This window comes from Cupressus sempervirens, chromosome 10 (genome assembly GCF_028749045.1).
Source record: "Cupressus sempervirens isolate cs-2001-9-10 chromosome 10, ASM2874904v1, whole genome shotgun sequence".
Taxonomy (NCBI): domain Eukaryota; kingdom Viridiplantae; phylum Streptophyta; class Pinopsida; order Cupressales; family Cupressaceae; genus Cupressus; species Cupressus sempervirens.
Genome location: NC_143127.1, coordinates 369000203 through 369025437, shown reverse-complemented (window position 1 = coordinate 369025437; position 25235 = coordinate 369000203). Strand labels below are relative to the sequence as shown.

General features: G+C 30.9%; 1 pseudogene; it reads right to left on the bottom strand.

The window, feature by feature from the left end:
* Positions 1-25235, bottom strand: part of LOC149534198 (DNA replication licensing factor MCM4-like) — a 62513-nt pseudogene that overhangs the window by 25838 nt on the left and 11440 nt on the right.

Sequence of the window (25235 nt, the reverse complement as noted above, 5' to 3'; positions counted from 1 at the left end):
AGAAAATTGCATATAAATAGAAAAATGCACATAATCAACCCCAAACAATATCTCTTATAATAAAAAATTGTAAGAAAACCAAATACAAAAATAAAATGACATGATTCATTTCCTTTTTTCCTCACTTGAGGTGACCAAGAAATATATGTGCACTAAGTTCCATAAAGACTGAAAATCCATACATTATAAAGTAACTATTCAAATTATGTCATCTCAGCATAGATAAAGACTTGCTTTACAAGATAAGCTAGTTACCTCATGAATGTGGTAATATATTATTTTTTCATTATTGAAGCTAATGGAGGAGCCTCTATTGTAGGTTTGACTTCTTTCTCATCTAGTGATGACATTTCTTGAATGGGGCAAAAGTTGTTACATTAGATGATCCATCAATTGTGACCTACTAAGAGGTGTGAGAGAATTACCTCAATATGTAATCATCAAATGATAACAACACAAGCTCAGAGAAAATTCAATACCTTACCTTATTGATAGGTCACTTACACAAAGTTTGCAATGATTCCTACCAAGAGAAAATGAGTAAATTATCAATCATTGAAATAAAAAAATATTTCTAAAAGAAGATGAGAACAAAAAAGTCTTAGCTACAACACCTAGGACCGCAAATTTAACCAACCATTTTCTATCAAATTTGTTAAGTATTACTCAAGGATCAGGCATTTTAGAACTGACATTAAAAAAAAAACATTTTAAAAATTATTTTCATATTAGAAATTATAGGCATTTTCTAGAAAATATGTTATCTTACAATTAGATAAACTAGTGTAACCATTCAAATATCCATCTAGAAACATTAATTTTTTTTGAAAAGATGTTATAAAAATGGACTAAAGGAATTTTAAAGGAATGTAGTTAGGTACATATTCCATGTATATTATTGTCAAGGCTCCATCAGAACAAGAGGAGGATATGGCATCTCAAATAGTAAAATTTATATAGTTTAGGGAAGAAAAATATGATAAATCATTTCTTTCTCCTCGTAAATGAAAAGGTTTTCTTAGAGAAGGTGGGGGACTTTTATTTTGGTCTTAGAAGTCTCTGTGGAGTTGGAAGTCAATATTAGGAAGAAATAAGTTTTCTTTTATGTCTCTATAAATACATTTGTATATTTAAAAGATGGAATTTCATCACTTCAAGGCACTTCTTGAAACAAAAAGATCGCACTTGGAAGCTTAAAAAACTAGCCTAAAAAATAGTGAGAGAATGAGACTTACAAGCAAAAGGTACTCCTATGGAATTTCTAGAAAATAGTAATACTTCTTTTTTAACTAGAGAATTTCTTTCTAAATCAAGAAATGTTTGTAAAGGTTTTGAACATGGATAATAGGAGACAACATAATGAGCTAGAAAATACTATCTATGAGTCTCAGGTTGACATATTATGTAAGGTTTAAAAAGGCATATAATTGGTTATCAAAGGGAGGCTCTCAATACTTTAGAGGTGTCTAATCAAATTGGAACTTTAAATAGAGTTGAGCTTGGACATGAAGAACTTAGTGAAAGCTCAATTTATAGGTTACCTTCAAGAAAGGAAGGGAAAATGATAAGATCATGTACAATTTTCTAGACCTCAAATATTTCTCAAAATGTAAATCTTTGGCTTGTTTCAAAGGGTCAACAACTTAATCTATTTCTTCCTCTTGGAGATCAGCCAAGGTGGGAGTTCTCTTTCCTATAGGGGTGGGTGGTGATTCATAAAAAAACTAGTTTATATCCACTTATACCTACAACTGGCCCTAAACACATCTAAGATATTCCATATGATGTTTGTGTCACTATTGTAGATCAATTACAATAAAATGCTATAGTTTCATTGGAATCAACTACTCTAGCTTTTTATATGCCCATAGAAAGAATGCATGGAAGATCTATTAGAACATTGATCATTTTCCTAATCAAATTCTTAGGAAAGAGCTAGATAGGGTTTACATATTGGAATTCGAGGTACACAACCAATTTTGAGTACTGTTGAAGCTACAATTGCACATGAAACCTTTGTTGCTAAATTTGCAATAGATCAACTACAATGCAGTGTTAAGTTAAGAATATGGCCATGTGACATAAAGAACCCCTATGCATTTCTTGGCCCAAAAACATGCTTCTTGACCATACCACATTCCATTTTATGCAGTGAAATGGGGCACATTTTTCACCTTGTGCGCATTTCCTAGTTGCTTGTGTAGCATGTATGCTTTTGTAGTGTTTCCTAGTTTGATATTCAAGAAGCAACATATGCCAAAGAAAAGATACATAGTTTGATATGTAAGAAGTGATATATAGTTTGATATCAAGCCCTACATGTTGTAACATTTATCCTATCACCTTTTATATATTTCTATCATCTATATAGAAAATAATTGCTGCTAGTATATTTCTAGCTATGGCTAATCTAGAAGCTGCAATTGTATCACATAAAATAGTCCATTCCTCTATTTGTAAATATTACATAACATGTTCTATTCTAATAAGCCCAAAAAAAAGATATCTAGTAAGAAAATATATGTTTTGGGTAACTTATAAGTTTGTATATGTGCATGTGTGTATTTGTTCATGTTTGTATATGCGCATGTGTATATGTATATTAGTTCATTATATGAACTGATATACATGCACACATAACACACCTACAATTCCTCTACACAAACATATATATTATGTCTTTCACCTTGGAATCAAAGCAACCATTCTTGCATCAAATTGAATCCATGTACATAATTGTAAGTATACCAAAATCTGATTTTTAGATTACTCTTTTCTTGGAACAAATCAAGGAATGATCTGATATAGAACTGGTCTAGTTATAATTGAACATGACTTGAACATATTTGATCCTATTTAAGGTCAAACAAATGATCTATAAATTATATGCAAATCAGAGACTTAGTATGTGAAATTATTAACTAAGTCTTAACCATTTGTTAGGATAATAATTAGTATTTTTTTTTAAAAATTCATGTCATTAGCAGACATGATCTATATTTCCTTTGACTACAAGTCTATTGGAAATAATATTAATGCCTAGCTGATTAGACTAAGAGGGATATAGAAATCAAGTAATGTCCTATCCAGAGCAGATAAGGTATTGCCAAAAATAAATTTAGACTTGGGAATATTTAGAATTTGTTAAAATAGAAAATTGTATCACATTCATAGTTTAAAATGAGATTGTGGTTGCTATAATAACTAGGTTTATTAAGATCAAAGGGGGGTACTAAGCATCAATTTTGGGTACTTTTGAACCAAATGTTTCTAGCATGATTTTCTTGTTGTGATATACTAAGCAACAATAATCACTTAGCTAAATCAATTTAACCATAATTAAATAATGGACAAGAGTAACATCAATACACAAAGTTTTTTTTCATATTCAATCCAAATATTCACAATCCATAATAAGATAACATATGAATACATTATGATCATTTAAATCAACATCAATCTATATATCTCTAACATTAAATCTCAAAAAAATCATCAGTGCATGCAGTATTAATTTAAATTATTCTCTTCAAGGAGTATACATACAACATCAATGCATATTTCCAATAGTACACAACATGATTCAAATTTACAATAAGAATAATTAGGTTGCATTGAAGATGCAAAATCCATCCAATATGTTCATGAACAACTTTTTGAACTTAAATGGAGAATTAAAAAACACTACCACCTAATTTTTTTTGGAAAAGTTGCAACAACACATGAATGGAAAAAAATTAGCTATAGACAAGACCTTTCATAAGTATAACTAACCAACTCAATTATCAAGAAAGGTATAACTAACCAACTCAATTATCAAGAAACAAGAAAAACCTTAAATGAGAATGTTTGTTATGGATAATCAACCTATGAAAAAGACCTTCCATAAGTATAACCATCAAATCCTAAATTGATATCAATATGATTTTCTTCATCAAATCATATGTTGGATGTCAAATAGGTTAAATATTTCTTAGCTTACATTTGTTTCATGAGCTTCATATTCAAATATATATAAAATATTGATTCTATGATTGCATATATTTATCAAAAAATAATTTAGATCCCACCCTTATTGATTATATGGTAATATTTTATTATTTTATTATTTTTTATTATATATACAATATACTACTAATTCTTGTATGTTTATATTTGATATAATTTTATAGCCTGATTACTTTTTAGTGAAGAAAATCTATGCCTAACAATATGAACCTAGAAAAAAATAAGGATCTTCATTCATTGGTGAATGCAGATTTCAATTGGGGGAACATGGAGGTGTGAATATCAAAGTAGAAGGTAATGTTTCCATGGAAGAAGATGATCCTAAGGAACATAACACAATTGAAGATGTTGGTATAGACACAACTAATCATGAGCCAGAGAACGCAATTAAAGATGTCATTAGCACAATTGATGAAAGTGATAATACTACAACATTTGATGATGATGATGAAGGTAACTTGATATACCTATAATTGAAATGGCATACAATCCCCTGTACCAAGGCTCCCAAATAACTGTTCTCTCAGCTATATTGTTGTTGGTGAATTTCAAGGTTATGTATGGTATATCCAATGTTGCAATCTCACGTATGCTAAGGTATGATGTCATTTTTATCAGCTTCTATGTTAGCACACCATTAATGTTATTTATATTTTTAAAAAAATTCTATAGGTTGATAGGTGAGTGTTTGTTACCACCATCAAACATTCTTCCTCATTCTTTTTGAGAGTTATTGACCATTATGAAAGATATTGGAATGGAGTATCATACAATGCATGCATGTCCCAATGATCATATTAAATATCATAAACAACATAAATTTGAATTTTCAATAGAATGCCCTTATTATCACATTAGTAGATATTGATTAGATCAAACAACAAAAAAAATGTGTCTCGCAAGCTTTTTCAGTACATTCCCATTATTCCACATCTACAATGATTATTCAGGTACACTAGCTTGGCACAATTTATGGATTATCATACATGCAATAGAAATCAAGATGACATTATATGAATGCTTGTGGATGGTTCTACATTTAAGGACATATATGATAGGTGGCCACTCTTTAAAGAAGACCCTTGTAATCTGAAGATTTCATTGGTGGTAGATAGTGTTAATCCATTTGGAGAGATGAGATCTATTTACTTGGTATGGCTTATTTTTTTTATTAACAATAACATGCCTCCTTGGATGTCCATAAAGAGGGAGCATATAATGTTGGAAATGATTGTACCAAATATTTTTCATTTAATAGTCTTTTAAAATAATATATAAACACCACATCAAAATGATCATAATAATTATGTTTTGTTTATGTCCATTCAACTAGATAAGTAGCAAGTGAAAGATATGAATGTATATATTGAGCCCCTTATCGATGAGTTGTTGGAGTTATGAAATGAGTCACTATGTATGATATATCTAGACCAATAGGTTCCAATTTCGTGAAATTCTTGTATGGACAATACATGATGCCCTTGGGCTAACAAATTTTTGTGGGATGTAAAACTGTTAACACATATTTTTGGTATATAATAGTGTTAATGCATTTTTATTGTATGTTTAAGTTGCAAACGATAAATGTAAATATCAAAATTAACACTTTTCATCCAATTATACATGGTCTTGTAGGTCTTCAGACAAAAGGAAAATTTACATGTCTAGTTTCTAGTCTAAAGATGAAATCTCATTATTTAAAAAGTTTAGCAAAGAAGGTGTTTGATAAGCATAGTCACTTTCTCCACAACAATCATAAGTATCCACTTTCTCCACAACAATCATAAGTATCAAATTATCAAAAAAAATCTTTTCAATGGGAAAGAAGAGACAACATCAAAGCCATGAAGAATGACACCTTATAGATGGAATTTGGAATAAAATAGAACAAATTGTTGAGGTAATGTCATTCCTTTTCATGCAGGTTTTTGTATAAAATTCATATTTCGATACTATCTTTTGTTTAGTAATGATGTAATTGATGTTTCTGAAGGTCATCAAGGCATTGATGAGCAACTTCCAAAAGGACTAAAAAGCCATCCTAGACAATTTAGTAGGTTGTCTTACTATGAGCACCTCCAAATCATGCATCTATTTGATGTTATGCATATTGGAAAGAATGTAATATAGACACTATAAAAAATTATTAGATAGAAGGCATCAAAAAGAAAAAATGGTCAAAATTTATAATGACATTCATGAATTCATTCATGCATTGAAGTTTTTCATTGAATCAAATAGCAATGAATTAATATTAGAGCCCTTCCTTGGTTATTAACACAACAAAAAATTAATGTCATATTTGAAGCCATACAAAATACTAAATTTCCCACAGGATTTTCTACAAACACAAGCAATCTCATATCAAATAAAGGTGATTTTGGGTTAGGGTTGAAAATGCATGATTGTCATACCTTCATCAAGGTAAGTCATGTTCTTCTCTACTTACAATTTATTTGTAAAGATTCTTGTACTTTTCATTGTATTATAAATTATAATATATTAGAAGGATCATTTTATATTATTGTAGTATGTTCTACCTCTATCTCTCCCACACAACTTTGACAAAATGAGTATAAAAAAAGTTATATATGATCTTTGGATATACATGAGGTTAGAAGTGTTATTTCTTAGATTTGTTGTATAGATATTATTTTTACATATTCTTTTTATTTTTTTGTAATTTTTTATATTTTTTTTGTATAATCTCATTAATTTTTTTTTGCGTGATGAATATCTTCTAGGTGGTTTTCATCTAAAGAGATTGATAAAAAAGACATAAAATATTGGAAGAGAAAAAATCCTCATCTTTTGTGTGAAATACAAAAGTGTCTACCTTCAACCTTTTTTTAATGCATAAGAACACTATCTCATACATCTAGTTGAGGAGATTTAATTGTGTGGACCTATACCAACTAAGTCAATGTGGATGGCTAAGAGACTCTTGAAATTTTTGAAGGGCTTGGTTTGATAAAGAGCACATCTTGAGGGTTCCTTGGTGGAGGGATATATGGTATACCAGACCATGGTGTACATTAATAAATATCCTCCCAAGTTTGTAGCAAATATACATGTAGATCACATTTGGGACCCAAACTCCATTGATAGGTTTGAAGGGTAGTACTTGATGGGGAAAGATAGATTGAGGAAAGTAAGAGGTGACTATAATATTTTATTGTACTTAATTAATTCTTATTCATTATCAATATAAGTTGTGTCTAATTGGTCTATTTATTTTATACAGCTGCTTGTGAGTGGGATGCACTTCATTTGTATATTAAAACAATCTTGATTGGATGGCGGTGTGGATTGAACAATCTCAAAAAAATAGTGGCTCATAAACATGGGAAGGTGTTTCTTCATTGGTTATAAAAACTCATCATAATGGAGATTACAATGTTATGCCAATGATAATTGATATAGAAAATGGTTTAAGAGGTAGAAAGATACATATAAGTTAATTTATCATGACCCATATGTTTAATATCAACTCATAGATGGATGGATAATTTTGACATGTTTTAAAAATAATAGGTCAAGCATCACAAAGCTATGTACTACAATGGCTATAAATTTTGCATAAAAAGTTGACAACATGAAGAGAACTTGTGATTTTGGCATAACTGCAGTCTTTGAGGTCATTAATATTTTCTTTATAAATGACTTTCATCCTCAACAATCTGAAAATAAATACTATGACATTTTCAATGATATAATTGAGTGTGACTTTAATTCCTTCAAACTGCTTTTTTTCGTTGTCAAATGGCACATGCTATGACTAAATCAAAATGATCCTAATAGAACTATTATTGATCATGATAATGAATCTTTACAATGATTAATACAAGGTTATTTGAGCCAATTGGAAATGATCCATATGTTCTTCCAAGCTAATGTGAGAAAGTGTTTTACTTTGGAATTTTGCATAAACTGGGTTGGTCATTTGTTGTTAGACACGATCCAAGAGGGAGACCAATAAAGTATATTGTGATTGAAGAAAAAGATACCAAAGAAGTGGAAGACAAAGTAGAAGATTATCACGAATGACAATTAGTGGATGAAGAAGAAGAAGATGAAGATAATAATGATGATGATGATGATAATGTCAATGATGTTCATGATGATGGTGATGACATTGATGATGATGATGGTACTAATGATGACAATGATAATGATGATTCTAATGATGATGGCAATGATGATGGTGGTGGTGGTGATAATGATGATGATGGCGATGATGATGACGATGACGATGACGATGATGACGACGATGATGATGATGATGACAATGACGATGGCGATGATGATGTTCATGATGATAAGATGGAAGAAGAAGATGAACAATAAAATGATTAATGGAAATGCATGAGGTGTGATAAATAAAATGTAAGAGATTTTGATATATTCATTGAAAATTTATCTAAGTTGTTATATGTTTTCATGATTGATATATTTTATGTTCAAGTCTAATGTGATTGTATAATTATTTCATTGCGTTCAATTCTAATGATAACAACATTGGTGATTTATGATACACATGTTCCAAATATATGTTAAAATTCTCAATTCTTGGTGTTGATTTAAGTAATAATATATTTTTTGTGCATGACTATCACCCTTTGTGGAAACAAGCTAAAGACTATAGACATCATCATCCCTTTTGTTGAGGATCTTGCATAGCTAGCACACATAAAGTAGAGTAAAAAAAATAAAAAAATAAAAAGATTATGATGTATGCATATTGTTGATGTTATGTTCTATGTAATGTGTAGCATAAGTATCATGTAATTTGTAACTAATTTAAGATAAATGATTTACATATGCGGGAAACAATAACCCTTTGACAATGATTCTACATAGTGAAATGGATCAAGAGGTATAAGTTTATTACATGCTTTCTTTATCTTTACCTTCAACATCGAGTTTAGGCCAACATCATCAATATTAGCCTCATTTTATAGAAAAATATTTCACTCCTTCAATAGTATCTCTCATTTGATGGGCTACAAGTATGAAAAAATAAGTATCTATCATATTTATCTTCCTCAAGTGAGGGAAGTGTGGGAATATAAGAGGATAGTGAGACATGTAGTAGGTCTACACAATAGAGACAAACTAGAGGTCAAAAGATTATAAGAAATTCAATAAATGCATGCAATTTTACCTTTCTCAAGGGGGTCTGTATTCTTATGATGATGGGACAAAAGGTGACATCAAGATTTCCTTGAGGTACACACATCTTAAAAAAGAATGGGTACATGCTGCAAGGAATTACCTCCAATTAGCACTAATTTTTGTGTTAAAAAGAGGATATATCACATAGCTCCATCATCATTACATGGTTTGGCATATTTTCCATGGATGGCATAAAGGTTAGTTATAATTTTTTTTTTTGAATTGATGGAGTTTCTAGGACCTTGTTACAATTACAAAAATTGGATAGATAGTTCAATAAAAATAAATATTTATAGGTATGCACAGTTAGAAAATTATCTACAATGGAGAGAAAGTGATCAAAGTAAAAGACTTGTTCTATACATTTATGGAAGGCAAAAATCAATAGGGACCATTGCACATTTTATAAATAGTATGCATCATGGGTCAGATAATAAGTGACCCAATTGCATTTTTAAGGTTCATGAGGGAAATCATGTTTTTGTATGTGCAATAAAATCAATAAGTGTAGGGGAAGAGTTGCTAATAGATTATAATTTGAATCATATAGATACAAAGAAAGTTACTATCATGGGGCTTGTAAGTACCATTTATGTAATATTTAAACTAATTACCTCTAATTAATAACTCCAATATATAATATACCATTTTATTAATAAGTTTTTTTTTTCTAAGTCAACTATTTCTTTCATTATGCTGATGTTTTTACATTTTTCATTGTTACAGGGCAACATGGTTCCATCAGATGAAGAGGCAAGGATGTTCCTCCCACCCCTTCTTCAGTGAAGTTAAACCTTTTGTATAAAAATTGGTGCAATTGTAATTTTCATGTGTAATTCTAGGTATCATCCCCAAACAAAAAAGTATCATCAACAAAGACATTCTAGGTGTGTGATTCATCTAATTTTCCAACATAAATTCCTTTCCAATTGCCAACCAAATTAACTCTCTTAATGGTCCTACTCAATCCATCTTCTATGATAATAAATAGAAAAGGAGATAGAATATTCCCATTTTAAATTCCCCTAGATGATCTAAAGTATCCATGGAGCGAACCATTAACCAAAACTGAGACCATTGTAGAGGTAAAAAAAAGAGAAAAAATCCATTTAATTCAACTAGCAACAAACCCAAAACTAGCCAAAAGTGGCCAAAGAAAATCCCAGTTCATCATGTCAAGCTTTAAAACCATGTATGATTTATTTTCTACTTCTAATGAGTTTAATATTTCATATGCTAAAATAGCACCCTCTAGTGTCTCATTACTAAGAATAAAACCTCCTTGATCTTCGGATATAATACAAGGTATGATTTTAGCCAGTTGAAGAGAAATAGCCTTATTAAAAATCTTATAGAGAACATTACATAAGGATATTAAACTAAAATCTCTAAAGGTTTTTGGGTGATCTACCTTAGGTATAATAGAAATGAGGGTACCATTTAGATCTCTAAGAATAGTTTGATTCATCATAGATTCTTTAAGAGCTAATAAAATATCATTTCCAATAAATTTTTTGTAGGATCCTCCTTGGGCTATTGGTAATATCACATCCCCAAGAAATATATTTTCTTTGTTTTCTATTTTCCAAATATTTGTCTGATGGTTTGGTTTGGCAATCACTTGATTTCCTTTTCTAGATTCTATGGGCTTGGCTTCTTACTATGGAACTATCTTGGATCACTATCCTATGTTCATAGAATTTAATGTTATAGTTGGTCGGAGTTATGTTTCATCTTCTTAGGTGTTGATTTCCTATGTGGTTCTTCATACAATGCACGACATTTATTTCAGTTAGGTTCTATATTTAGGAGTTATCTTATGTGTTCTTGGATCTAGATAGCTAGATTGTGTGTTGACCTTTATCTAAGGTTGTTGAATTCCTTATAATGTATTATTTATTTGGTCATTAATTCATTGAGGTTCATTCCTATATTGGATAAAATATTTCTTATCATTGGAGAATGTGAACTCAAAGCTGACTTGTGTGTCTAGATGGCTATATATGTAATGTAACTAGGTATTGTAAGAGAGCATGAATGATAAGGAGAAGGAAGTAGGAGATGAGGCTCAAAGTATTGGAGTTGATCTGCATCTTGAAAGATTTGGTCATAACAAGGAAGGCCTTATAACTCAACTTGAAGCTTGTTTAATTGATGTGATTCAAGATCTATTATTTATAAAAGAGTTTTTTTTTTCAATTGTATCTTTTTATTCTTCTTGTGTTTTTATTTATTGGGGGTTTAGTCATCTCCTTTAGGGATGCACTAGACTTATAATGCATCATATGGTATCAAACTAAAGGTTGATTTTATTGACAACTTATCTGAGCTTGGTTTATCTTAATGGACTTCTCAAGACCTAGACTTCTTGGTTGTGAGGTGGCAGATTGTGGTTTTGGCTCAGAATTGTATAGGACTTACATAAGTTGTGTTGGTATTTTTTTACAAACCTATTGACTTCTTTTTTGTGGAAAGATCACTAAAGATTGAGGCAGTTTCACCTTGTTTGAATCAGTATTCCACTTAGAAGGATGAATTCTAAGAGTTTGACACTTTTATTTGAAGAATTTAACGCAGAGATAAGGAATGAAATCTTTTTTTTTTGAATGGAGTAAGAAGAAATAATAGATAAATATGTGGAATCTATTAAAGATCTTAAAGTACTTGAAGTAGAGATCCCTACAAAAGAAAAAAGATTGCTAAGAGTTATAGCACAAGTTAGTAAGATTCATATAATGGAGGTGTCAAATATTCTAGTTCTTTAGATCCTAATGAATTATTTTGAGCTTGAGAATATTGTAGATCTATAGAGGGTTAAGTTAGCATTAACTAAGTTGAAAGGTCATGTACTTGGATAAGTGATGGAGCTTTGATAGTTTGGTCGACAAGTTTAGTACATGATGATATTCCAATAACTATTTTGTACTTATTTAAAACATTTCATCTTATCTCCTACCTTCATGTATAACTCTTTTAATATTAATTACTATTGAATGATCAATATTCAAATGACCTTGAATTTTTTATACTTCTACATTTTATGGAGATTACTTATGTGGCATTGGTTTTGCAAGAGCAATTCTTAAATATGGTATTAGAGATCTTGGTTCCACGCTAGGGCCTTGAGTTCACTATGCTTAGTCATAACCCTATGACATAGAACTATAAGTCAACAAAGCTTAGTTTATGTGTATATGTGTTGGTTACTTTATTGATTACTTTCTCTTTGAGTTATTATTACTTTTGACATGGAAGGATAGGATGCTTCTTATGTATGTCATGATTTTGGGTTGTCCTTGCATTCTTTTAAAGATTTTCAAAATAGATTTTTTTTGGAATGATTGGTAATCGATGTACTTGGATAAAAGTACAAAGTCATGTCACCTTTTAGGCCGACCTATAAAAATGTCTGAATTTGATTATTTCTATCTAAAAAAGAAATTGTTCAAACCTATGATCTATATAAATTCATTCTAGGTAAGTTATATATGATATCACACTTTTCCAGTTGAAAATGTGTATTAAATGCATATTTTATACTAGTTTGTGTCCAATTACTAAAGAAATAAAATTATTTCAAAAAAAGAACATTTCAATAACTCTTACTCTTTTTAATGATACTTTTCAATACCACATAAACATGATTTTATAGAGATCAAAGTTAAGAATATTCTCATATAGAATTTCTAATATTTTACTTAGATATAATATATTGTAATTAAAAAATACTATAAGTATGTATCTTAATACTTGAGAAGATGTTGATTTAGAGAAAGAAAAAAAGTCTTCTAAAAAATAAATTAAAAGCATATAATGTTCTACAGGAGAGATTCCTCTTCCAAAATGAATTATTTTTTCTTTAGGTTAGAATAGATTTATTTTGAAAAATATGGTGGGAGATGAAAACTATCGAGTTCACATGAGTTGAAATTTGAATTATTAAAAAAGAGAAAATATATGTCAAAATCTAATTTTTAGTTTTGATTGATCTAGCTATACATGTCATCTTTAACATAATCTAAGATCAAATAGAAGAAGGTTAATTTGTTTTTGGTGGAAACTAGACCCCTCATTTTCAACATTTTTCAGCAAATAAAAAACATCCTTAAAAATTAGGAAAATATATCAATTCTTATTCCAAATGATGATTAAAAATAATAATCTCAAACTTCATCCATTTCTACACATTTGATTAGTTTACTTCATTTTCAAATCCTAAATAATAATATCAATTTTTTGTCATTGAAGTTGAATAGTTATACTTTTGTTAGCCTTTTCCTTTATAAAAGGGTAACATGGATAAATTGGTATCATTATGCATACATTAGTAAATTGTATATAACAACTCCTAATAGGATTGATGATTCTAACTCGGCCTAAGTCCTCTAACAAGGATTGAAACACAACATGGATGTAATACACTCCTAATCGGGTCATTATCTTTAGCTAGATACTTTTGATTAGTGGATCATGTTGTGGGTATCATTCCCATCAAGGTTTTCCTTTGGCCAGGCTTTCCCTAGTTAGCAAAATGTGGTGCTATGAGTTACTTTATTTTCTGATTGTGTTTAATGTGAACCAACATAGTTTACTTTCTTATGCAAGTTGTAAAGTTATTAAATAAATCCAGTTTTAGGAAAAAAGTTTGTGAAATACTTATTACTTATTAACCTCCCCACCCCCCCCTCTCAATATTTACTATTTATAACAATTTCTATCGGAGCACAATTACTCAGAGAAATCCTAACAGCTTGAGTAAGATGCCTAGGGATGTGGAACAATTACATAAGAACCTAGAAGAATTTCTTGAGAAGATTGATATTCTTACTAATGAAATAGATACTCTAAAGGACAGTTATGAAGATGTTAAAGATTACATTGGGAAGTTGAAAGACATGATAGATTATCTTAAGTCCAAGAAAAAGTATAAAGATTAGATCAAGGAAAATGATGAAGTTTCAAGATTGAAGAAATAAAATAAGATCCTAAAGCTTGAACTGAAGATTACTAATTTGAAGTTGAGCTTGAATGATGATAACAGTAAAGTTAAGTCAAATTTGAAAGTTGAAAATGTAGATGTGAGATCCAGTATTACCAAAGTAACATCTGATCTTGAGTCTAAAAAGTTACAATATGTAGAATTTGAGATATATAATACTATTGTGAAAGGAGAGTTAACTTAGTCTAAGATACAACTTGAGAAGTTATGTTCTAGTACATTAAAAATATTGATGAGAAGATCTTTATACAAGACCCTCTTATGATAAGACAGGTCTTGGATACCTCAGAGAAAAGTCAACTAAGAAGTTTGAAGTTAGAAAAGAACCAGGTCTTGTTGTCCATTAGTCTAAATATAGAGAAGACAATCAAAAAAAGATTGAGTCAATACAATCTAAAGATATACCCAAGCAAGTTGAACAAATTAATTAGCCTAAGCAAGTTGATGTATCTAAGCAACCTAATCGATATGAATCACCTAAAGAAGTAAGGAACAAATTCAAAGATAGATTCTATGCATGTAATAAAGTTGGTCAGATGAAAAGGGACCACACACATAATATTGGAAATAATTCTTCAATTGTATGTTTGTCGAGAGATTGTTAGAAGCATGAATGTTGATGATATTCCTATGGGGGAGTATTGTAGATATATTACTATGATGATATGTTACATTCATGACTAAGTTTTTCATTGATGTCAATATAGCAATTTTATGTGGTATCTGACAGAAGAACAACAGAAAGATCAAGTTGGTAGAGATGGCTAGTTGAGTATACTAAATATCCAAGGTTATGGGAGATACTTCTTAGTAACTTGTAAATAGAGTTAATGTCAGATGAAGAAATGATAAGTTTGGAAGAAGTTATGTAAGTTTTGGTGATTGTTTTGAGATAGACTTTATAGAGACATCTTCTAGTAAACTTGTTATATCTCTTACCAGAGTTGTTATTTTTAGAATTTAGGTTGAGGATGTGAAGAGGACATGTTGGTGATGATGTGGCTAAGTTAGCTCATCATAATATTACATGTACAAAAATATATTCAATATGCAAAGTGGAAGATTAATGTTATCACTAAGTGTAACATGTTCTTAATGTGGTCCTATAATAAAAATTGAGAAGGTCTAATAGCTGACTTAGGGAATTGTATTATGGACTCGGTATAAAGGAAGGAAATTTTCATTTATAATAATGTATGGTTTTTGATTGATGACAAGTAGCAATAAAAGCGGAATGAAAAAGTGAGAAGAGTAGAGTGAAAGTGAAGGAAACTTCATTGCCAAAATTTTGTTGAGTGATCTGAGGTTAGATATTTGGATCTGTGGTTTATGACCTAGTCCACAAGGTCCGAAAGTGATTGGTTTGGTTGACATAACAAAGGAAAGAAGAACATAATAGTAAATTGTTTGTTTGAGCAGTGAGCTCTTCTTTTAGTTGAAATTGCATGTTTAGGCAGTGGGTTCATCTTGCATACATTATACTACAACTCTTAATAGGGTTGGCACAACTCCTGATAGGGATAGAATCTCCTAATAGGGATTTAAAGTCTCCTAATAGGGACTTATATGTACTAAATGTTGTAATAGACTCCTAATAGGGTCCATCCTCTAACAAGGAATATTTATATTAGTACATCATCTTGTGGGCATCATTCCCAATGGGGCTTTCCCTCTAATCAAGGGTTTCCCTAGTCAACAAATCTAGTGTAATTGTATATGTGCATCTTTGTATGGTTTTTGTTTACTTTGGTTGAATGGTTAAGTTTTTTAATGAAGATAAATTGTTTAATTATTGGATAATTGATTCACCCCCCTAGTTATCTCGATGATCTATTGTTTCTAATAATTGGTATTAGAGCATCAGGTCCTTGAAGATAAAGTTTAACAACTTTGGGAGTTCCATGGTGAACATGTTTAGGAAAGATAGTCCAAAGTTTGATGGAACAAATTATGACAGCTAGAAGGAAAAGAAGAAGACACATCTATTGTGTATGGGTCCAATATATTGGATCTTGACAAAGTTAGTGAAGAAAATCATTGTTGAAAAGGATTTGGAAACTTGTACGAAGGAAAAAAGAGATTTTTTTATGTGTGACATAAGAGCTAGAGAAACATTGTTGACTATACTTCCTAAAATTGAATACAATTAGGTAAAATCACTTGCTACTTCACATTTTATTTGGAAAGCTTTGGAAAATAGTTTTGAAGGTGATGAACATTCTATGAAATTGAGGCTACAAAGTTGTATTTGTGCATTTCAAGATGCTAAAATGATGGAAGATGAATCTATAAGAATATTTGTAGGCTGGATATCATAAATTACTATAGGTATTAGATTTCAAGAAGGAACCAAAGAAGATGATGAGGTGATATGGAAGATATTGAAGAGCTTAACACTAGTATTTAAGCCAGCAGTTCAAATGATATAGTTATTGATATCTTGTACTAAAGATTTCACAAAGGAGACATTGCTTGGAAGACTTGAAGCAATTGAGAATGAGCTTAGATAGTTTGGAGAATTGACCAAAATAGAGACAACTTTTAGTGCCTTGAATATTCAAACTAATTTATCAAGAAGCACAAGTGCTAGAGGAGATTTTGCTAGCATCAACAGATCTAAGGAGTACAGAAAGATTGAAGAAGGAGTAGCCCTTCTAGTAAGAAGAGAAAAAGGAGGTAAGAAAATCTTTAAATGTTGGGCTTGTGATGAATATGGTCATTATGAATCTAAGTTCCCTAAGAGAGAGAAAAAGTATAAGGGACATTACAAACCTAGAAAAGATAAAGAGTTTTTTTATGCAAATGAAGATAATGATTCTAATGGACAAGCAATAAGTGCTAGTAATAGTGAAATTGGATTTGTGTCAATTAAAGAAGGAAGTCTAGAAAAGGTAGCATTGGTGTCATAGGTTGAAAAGAGATCTGATTGGATAATTGATAGTTGTTGTTCACATCATATGACTGGTGATATGAACAAGTTTGTTGACTTCGAAACTCAGGATGGAGGCATTGTCAAAGTTGGAAATAATGCAACATGCCAAGTTAAAGGTATTGGATCTATAACTCTTGAAGGTAAAACTAACATTGAGGTTGTATATTTTGTTGATGGTTTGAAGCATAATCTTTTGAGTGTTGGACAACAAGTGGAAAAAGGTTATTAGTTGCAATTCCAGAGAAGACATGCAGGATCAGAGACAAAGATGGAAAGGTAATTGGAAAAAGAACCAGATCTAGAGGTAATGTATTTTAGTTGATTCCTACTGAAATGACATGTTTAGTTGCAAAGATAGATGATAGTTGGTTATGGCATAAGATATTTTTTCATATAAAATTTGACAGTATTGTGAAGACTAGTATTATGTTTGCAGTTAGAGATTTGCCTAAGATTGTAAAGCTTGCTAACACAATCTGCAAGGAATGTGTGTTTGCATAGCATAATATGACTTCTTTTTCCTACAGGAAGTTTACTACTACAACAAAGTTGGAGATTGTACACATAGATCTCAGTGGTCCTATGAAGACTAAAGGATTCCATGGTTAAAGGTATTTTATGATTCTAGTTGATAACTTTTCTAGAATAATGTGGGTTGCATTTCTTAAAGAGAAATTTGAGGCATTTGATAAGTTTAAGATATTCAAGAATAGAGTCGAGAATGAATCTGGTATGAAGATTAAATGTCTAATATTAGATAGAGGAGGAGATTTTACTTTAAATGAGTTTAACATGTTTTGTGAAGAAAATAGAATCAAAAGATAATTATCAGCTCAGAGAACCCTTGAACAGAATGACATAGTAGAGAGAAGAAACTAATCAGTAATAGAAGCTGTAAGAGCTATGTTAGCTGAGAATGAAGTATCCAAGATGTTTTGGAGAGAAGCTATGAATACAATAGTCTACACTATGAATAGAGTACAAGTCAGGAAAGACACAAAAAAGACCCCTTATGAACTATGGTTTGGTCACTCACCTACAATTAAGTATTTTAGAATTTTTGGAAGTAAGTGTTATATCAAAAGAGATAATGATATTGATAAGTTTGATGCTAGAAGTGACAAATATATGTTTCTTGGTTATTCATTGGAAATCAAGGCTTATAGATGTTATAATTAAAGAACTAAAAATTTTATGGAGTGTGCAAATGTGAGAATTGATGAGACATTCACGATACGAGAGAGAATAGTTGATTACAATTCAGCTAATGATGTTGTTACTAAGCCAAGGAATGATGGAGTATTTCTTAAGACTAATAATGATTTGCAGAATGAAGGAGATCTGAGGTAGGAACAAAGCTTGGAACCTTCAGTAGAGCCAAGAGTTGAGATAACAACTCTTACTTAGGGAAAGAATATGATAAAGAATCATCCATCTGAGAAGATCATCAGAAGAAAAGATAAAGATGTGATGACAAGAAGTAGAGTCAATGAAGAACTATGTTTGATATCTCAAGCTGAACCCAAGAATACAGATGAAGCATGTACTACTACATTTGACCCCAAATTTTGACCATCAATTAAAAAGGTTTAGGTTGGTCAGATTGTAGAAGGAAATTTTTCTCTTTTTTAAAAATCTAACCCGTGTTGATCAAAATTTTGACCAACACGGGCTTTCACTTTAAAATGAAAAATCATTTGGCCGAGCATACGAAGGAGCAGGAGAATGGTTATAGGTTTAAGTTTTAATTTGTGATGGCCTACTAAGAACAGTTGTAGAAAATCATTCCTCCACCATGGTTGCCAGAGGCATTCTTTCTTCCTATATCTACCTAGGAGTCACCTGCCCTACCTACCCCAAATTACAGGTATATTAGGATTTAACCCCTTGATCTAGCAATCATTAGAACGGTACAACCCTGGGAGTAGGATTGAATCGTTTATTGTTTCTGTAAATTGTTTATTTTTTTGTAAGTGTAGTCTGCATAGGTACAAGGTAAGGACATATTTCAATGGATTTGACAAATCTCGATATATACAAAGTATATTTATAAGTGGAATTCATATCCAGTTTAAATCTTAAGAAATACTAGGGGAAATGTTACATTCAAGAATATATTCTTACGCTTTTGGGCATGTTACTTTTATCAATATCACATTTCTGAAATGTGAGTGTCCTTTAAAGTAGATTCAAGTTAATTATAACTTATTGTCTCCTTGATACAAGCATCTGCCAAAATGGGCAACTTTTCACTGAACAAGAAGATTTATTTATTGTGTGCCTCAATGGTGGTCTGTATTTTTGGTTTCATCTGGTATTTTTAAAGTACAGGAACCGTTTAGTTATTGTCTTCATTTTGTCTTATGATTAGCCATTTTTTGAATGATCTCTTTTTGTTTTCACCACATCGATTTCATTGTCCTTTAATTGAAAATCCCAAAACTTTAGGTATAGGCCATGATTTTACCCGACTCTTGTTTTAATAATGCTTTAAATCTAAAGGTTTGTTGACCATGATATCTACTTTTGATTAACTTTGGTATGGTAGATGCACCCGGTACCAGTGATGTAGAGGCACATGGAAGCATAGCATTCTGACACAATATCATTTCTTCAACTATATTATTTAGCAACACTCACCTATAATTAATAATTGGCTGATTGTGTTTTAAATTTACAGAGCCAAAAGATCCTAGAAATGCAGGAAATGAACTTAAAACATAACAGGCAATCCACAGGAATTTATGTCCTTACTAAAACATGTCTATGCATTGCATGAATTCACACATTAGGATTTTCTCACTGTAATGAGTTTTTGAGCAGATACAAGAGCAGTCCCATTGACCCCTCACTAAAAAAACAATAGATAGAGAAAGTGCAACAAATGTGAGTCTAGATTTGTGCAGAAAAATCGCATGATGGGTGTCTTGTTGGCAAATAAGCTAGCTGTCATAGTTATCATGAGCCTCACCATGTTCCACATTAACAGTAGTCATCTACTCTATTCCCTTTTAGTTTTAGAATATGCTTTTCTTTTTTCGTCATTGCCTTTCATTCTTTAATGCTTTTGGCTAATGATTTTAACCTACACATTTTATTATTAGTTTTAATTTTATTTTTGAACTCTTTACAATCTTTCAATTTCTCTCATTGTTTTATGACTCTTCAAATTAATGTGGTTGCGCTTTCACATCATTGGAGGCAATCCACACTAATTCAAATATTTTAAAAATATCACTTAAACTAGTACTTTTGCAAGCTTATTAGTTTCTATCAAAAACTATAGTAAAGATGCAATTTGAGAAATGTTGATTATACTTTCTCCCTATATTCTGATAAAAGAGTAGAAATTGTTCATTCTAACATATTTCCTCCCAACCTTTTCTAATTTCTCCATTTTCTCCTATTTCCAAGAACCACCTGCCAACTCTTGGCAGGAATGCGCTGTAGCTCTTGGTATCTTTAACAAAGGCAGCATTATAAGATACCTTGCACTTTTACATTTTCTCTATAGATGAATTCCTATTTCTTAGAGAAGAGAACCAAGAAACTTTGAGAATAGTGTAGCCTTTTAAATATTGTAGCCTTAATAAATCACAGTTGTAATAATTACATTGTAAAGCCTTTCTTGTTAAGTCAGAGACTTTTTTAAATATTAAATCTCACGTAATCCACCTTGACATCTTTGGCACATTTGGCAATTAATGAAGAATTGGCAAGGTTTCTGAATTCTTTGCACTTTTCTCCCTTCTTACATCTCCAAATTCCTTTCCATATATTTCATTAAAAGTGAAATGGTGGCATGTTTTAATGGTGACATTCAAATTAATATTGGGCAAGCTAATCTTATATGCCATACAATCTGTAGATATTATCCTAAAATTAGTGATCATCCCCTTCTTACTACTCTCGTTTTCTAACTTAGGAACCTTAACCTTCCTATTAGTAACAAAAATTTTCCCCTTAAATATGTCTATTTGATAATTAAACTTTCCTTCGGCCAAAATAAACAATAGATTAATGTCATTTATAATAAAATAATTTGAAAACACCTCTCGCCTTTTTCCAAATATTTAATTTTTTTATCATTAATTAAATTCATTTTAGTTGAGTACATAAAAAATCACTTTCACTTCTCGGTAGCCCAAAATCTAGTTAGGATGTCTACTGCCCCATTTCCTTCTCTTAGAGTATGTGTGATCTTGACTTATCTAAACATGGCTATCCTTCATTTACAATCATTCATAAGGTTGATATTTCTCTAGGACCTATTATCTTAATTCAAAAGGATATCTGTGATGAGTTTGGATTCCTCTTCCAAAATGATTTTTTCAACCGTTAGTTCCCAAAAAGATCTAATACCATGTCACATAGCCATCCCTTCCACATAACTATTAGAATAGATACCTATATCTTCATAAAAATCTTGGATCTTATCTCCTATTTTACTCCTTACCAACCCTCATATACCAGAGATAATTGAGTTTCCTTGGTTTGGATGGATCTATTTAGTTTCTTTCCTTCTCGCTATGTTCAAGCAATTCAGGTTGCTGAGGTTCTCATTAATATCATCAGTTAATTTTATTCTAGTTTCATAGTGGTTGGGAAAATAATGCATTAAGGGTAGGAAGTAGCATTGAAATTACCACTAACCAATCTCCTAAGAAGGTATTTTATGCTTGATTGGGTGTGTCTCTAAAATACAGAGAGCATATCAAAGCTCAAAGCAATTTGTTCATATTCAGCTTTATCCATCTTGTATTCAAAATTGAACAGCATTAATAGTGTAATGATCTTTACTATCAAACATTTTCATTTATTTTCTTCTTCTATATCTTTACAGTTAAAACATCTCATTTCACTATTTTAATCTATATCTATGCCCCAATTTTAGTATCCATGATAAATCTATTACAATCTAAGACTATGGGTTTACTTTGACGATCGTTGAGAATGAGACTTTATGGTTGATCTTACCAATTAAGATGGATTTTTATAAAAATCTAGAAAGTGTTTTTTCTAATAACATGAGCTATAGTTAGAGGAAGGCTGTAATGAGTATAGTTGACTTTGTTGGATCAGCAGATACAATTAATCTTCAAGGTTTTTAGTTTACAAGGTAAATAAATCATAAACCTTAGTATTAATATTAGGTGTAACTTGCTTAATGTGGACTTACTTTAGTAACATTATTCAAGTAAATAATGCCAGGAGAGTAAAATAGAGGCAACTTTTAAAATATTTTTTCAATATATGAAGCTTATAATGATAAATACATATTGATATATATTTTATCGCTTGGGATATGTATATTTTACTTTCTATTAAAAAATATAGCAGTATGATCATTTGAATCCAATGATTAGCCACATTCATGTTTTGTGGGTCAATTCTCAATGAGCTTCAAAACATAGTTGTTCTACATTTAGATCACTTGAATGAATTCTGAGATAGCTGAAAAGTTCTGTATCTGATTAAATTGTTACAAAGTTTTTTGCATGTTAGGGAAGCATCCATTATGCTCATAGAAACTTTTTATGCCCTCAATATTCCACCCCATAAAAAATCTTTAGCAATAGATTTCATGCATTGTGAAACTGGTAAGGATTAAAATCATCACTAACTGCATTCTCAATACCTAGATATTGTTGTGCACAACATTTTTCTAGACAACAAAGAGAGCAATGCAAGTGAAAGAGAGTATAATAGTTTGTAGAACATGATAGAGAGAGGAATGGTGTCTAATATCATTCCATATATCTGAGTATCCCATGAAGAAGAACAATTTTTATCTGTGTATATTCCTGAGTATTCCATGAAGAAATTAGTGACTTCAGACATAGAACTTGATCAACAATTCTTTTAGAGCTAAAATAAAATAGAGATATGAATCAAAATGTAAGGATGATCTGCGACATTCATGACCCTTATCATGCCCCCACCATGAGGGAGATATTAATACCATAAAAAGTCATCTTATCTAAGACTTCATGATTTTCTGAGAATGAGCGACCAGACAGTAGGGCATTGAGAACAACTATTAATAGAAACAAACACATACTAGACAGTGATCATTATTACAGCAGCAACAGTTAGTTATTATACACAAGTGAGGGAAGGAGCATTAAGGGATATGATTTAGCAAACCAAACCAATCAATGGTAACAATTTCTTACGAAGGAGCATGATTGAATTTGAGTCTAAAGAGCCATGATCTTGTCTGAAGGCCACGATTTCCCAAGAAATGTCTATCTTCCTGGAGACATTATCCATATAAGTTGAGAAAGACCACAATGTGACAAGGTGTCAAGGAAAGTATTTTCCTAAGTATCAGTGCTTATAAGACTAGGTCAACACATAATAAATCAACGATCAGGATCATATCAAAAATTATTGTCAACTGCAGGTATTAACATACCTTGTTCATTTTTGGTATGCATAAATATATGTTTGATATGCATGCTTAATAGAGGCTCAGAAAAAAGTATGGTTCTAGGTTTTCATACATATTTGTCCTTTGATAAAAAAAGATCGATCTTCTCTATTGACCTGTAATAGATTGTGGTGAACCTTTCCAACTATGATTTCCTAGTCATCGATGCTTAGTCAATTGACACAAGTTTTTAGTTCAATGTACCTTGTATGCAGAGACCTCACCAAATTTCATTAACCAGTTCATTTGGGTGCATACATGGAGATGAATGTGGGTATCTATCTTTCAACATATTTTTTCTTTCCATTGATCTCCCGTTGATTGTTCACCGAGTAATTTCAAACAATCCCTATTCTTTCTTGAATTCTCTGGCTTGAAACTAACTGTGGTTAGCATAAATATTAGAGATTATCCTTGCAATGTATCATGTTCATGATTGCTAGACTCTTATAAAGCTTTTGAATTCACCTCTATAATATCTTGTACATTGGGATTCCCTTTGATTCATAAATTTTGAATAATGACTTCCCAATTTGATAATGATTCTTCGCTGTCTTTTTTTTTGGTCCCTTTTCCTTATAAGTGCTTCAAGTTTATAATAACAATGTTCTACATCTTGAAAAATTCTTATGATCATATCTAGAGAAATAGCTAATAGCTATGTGTTTGCACATCTTGTAGTTGCTTCATAGTATAGCATATGATGCATTGTCCCAAGTAAATTCATTTGCATTCTACACTTTTTTTGTTTCTCCCTTGTAGCTATTCATAGAAAACCAAGTCTTCACGACACCATAATTGACATCATTGGTGTGTATGGAAGAAAAGATGCTAATGATATTCAACATTCTCAATTGTTGAAGTCACCACCATAGAATCATCACTACATCAAGATTAGATTCTAATTTTTCCTCTTTATATTTAATTTAAAATATAGATTAAAATAAATTGCTCTTTTTATATTTAATTCTCTTTATATTTAGGTAACCATGTGAAACTAGAGGGAGATGAAAAACACCATTGTGAACATTAAAATGAACTTTTTCCATTACGTTGGTTGAGAAAAAATACCTTTATAATTGCAATTACTTTTTCCTCACTCCAAAACTTCATAAAAAAAAAAAGATTCTCATAATTTATAATTATCATCCTCTTATCTGAGCAAGAATTATAAGAAATCCATCATTACCTCGGTGGTTGTCTTTGTCACATATAGTACACCCAAGCTTTGGATTCCTTCAATTTTTTGGGATTTTTTACAAGAGAAAGTACCCTACTATGTACTACAGAGCATGAAGCTTAGGGCATATTAAAACAATTTTCCACAACACACTAACTGTAGTCTTATCAGATACTTCATTACTAATTATTATAGGGGCCATATCATCCTCAAAACTTGTTAAGGTCCTCTTCACATTGTCCCCATGAATTGTAACAAACCCCTCACTCACAAGGTTTCCAATTGCATTACAAATCTGAAATTGAACAACATAACTCATTATGTATTCATTTCCCCCAAGAAAATGAAGCTAGAAATAGCTTGAAATTTACTCACAATAAAGAATTACTTACATCATTTAGGATGACTTCCTTGGATCCCTATTTGTGCATTTCCTCCATCAACTGTGATTGCATTCATTCATATCTGGTTAGGTGCCATACCAACAATTTTCTCAACACTATTTAGG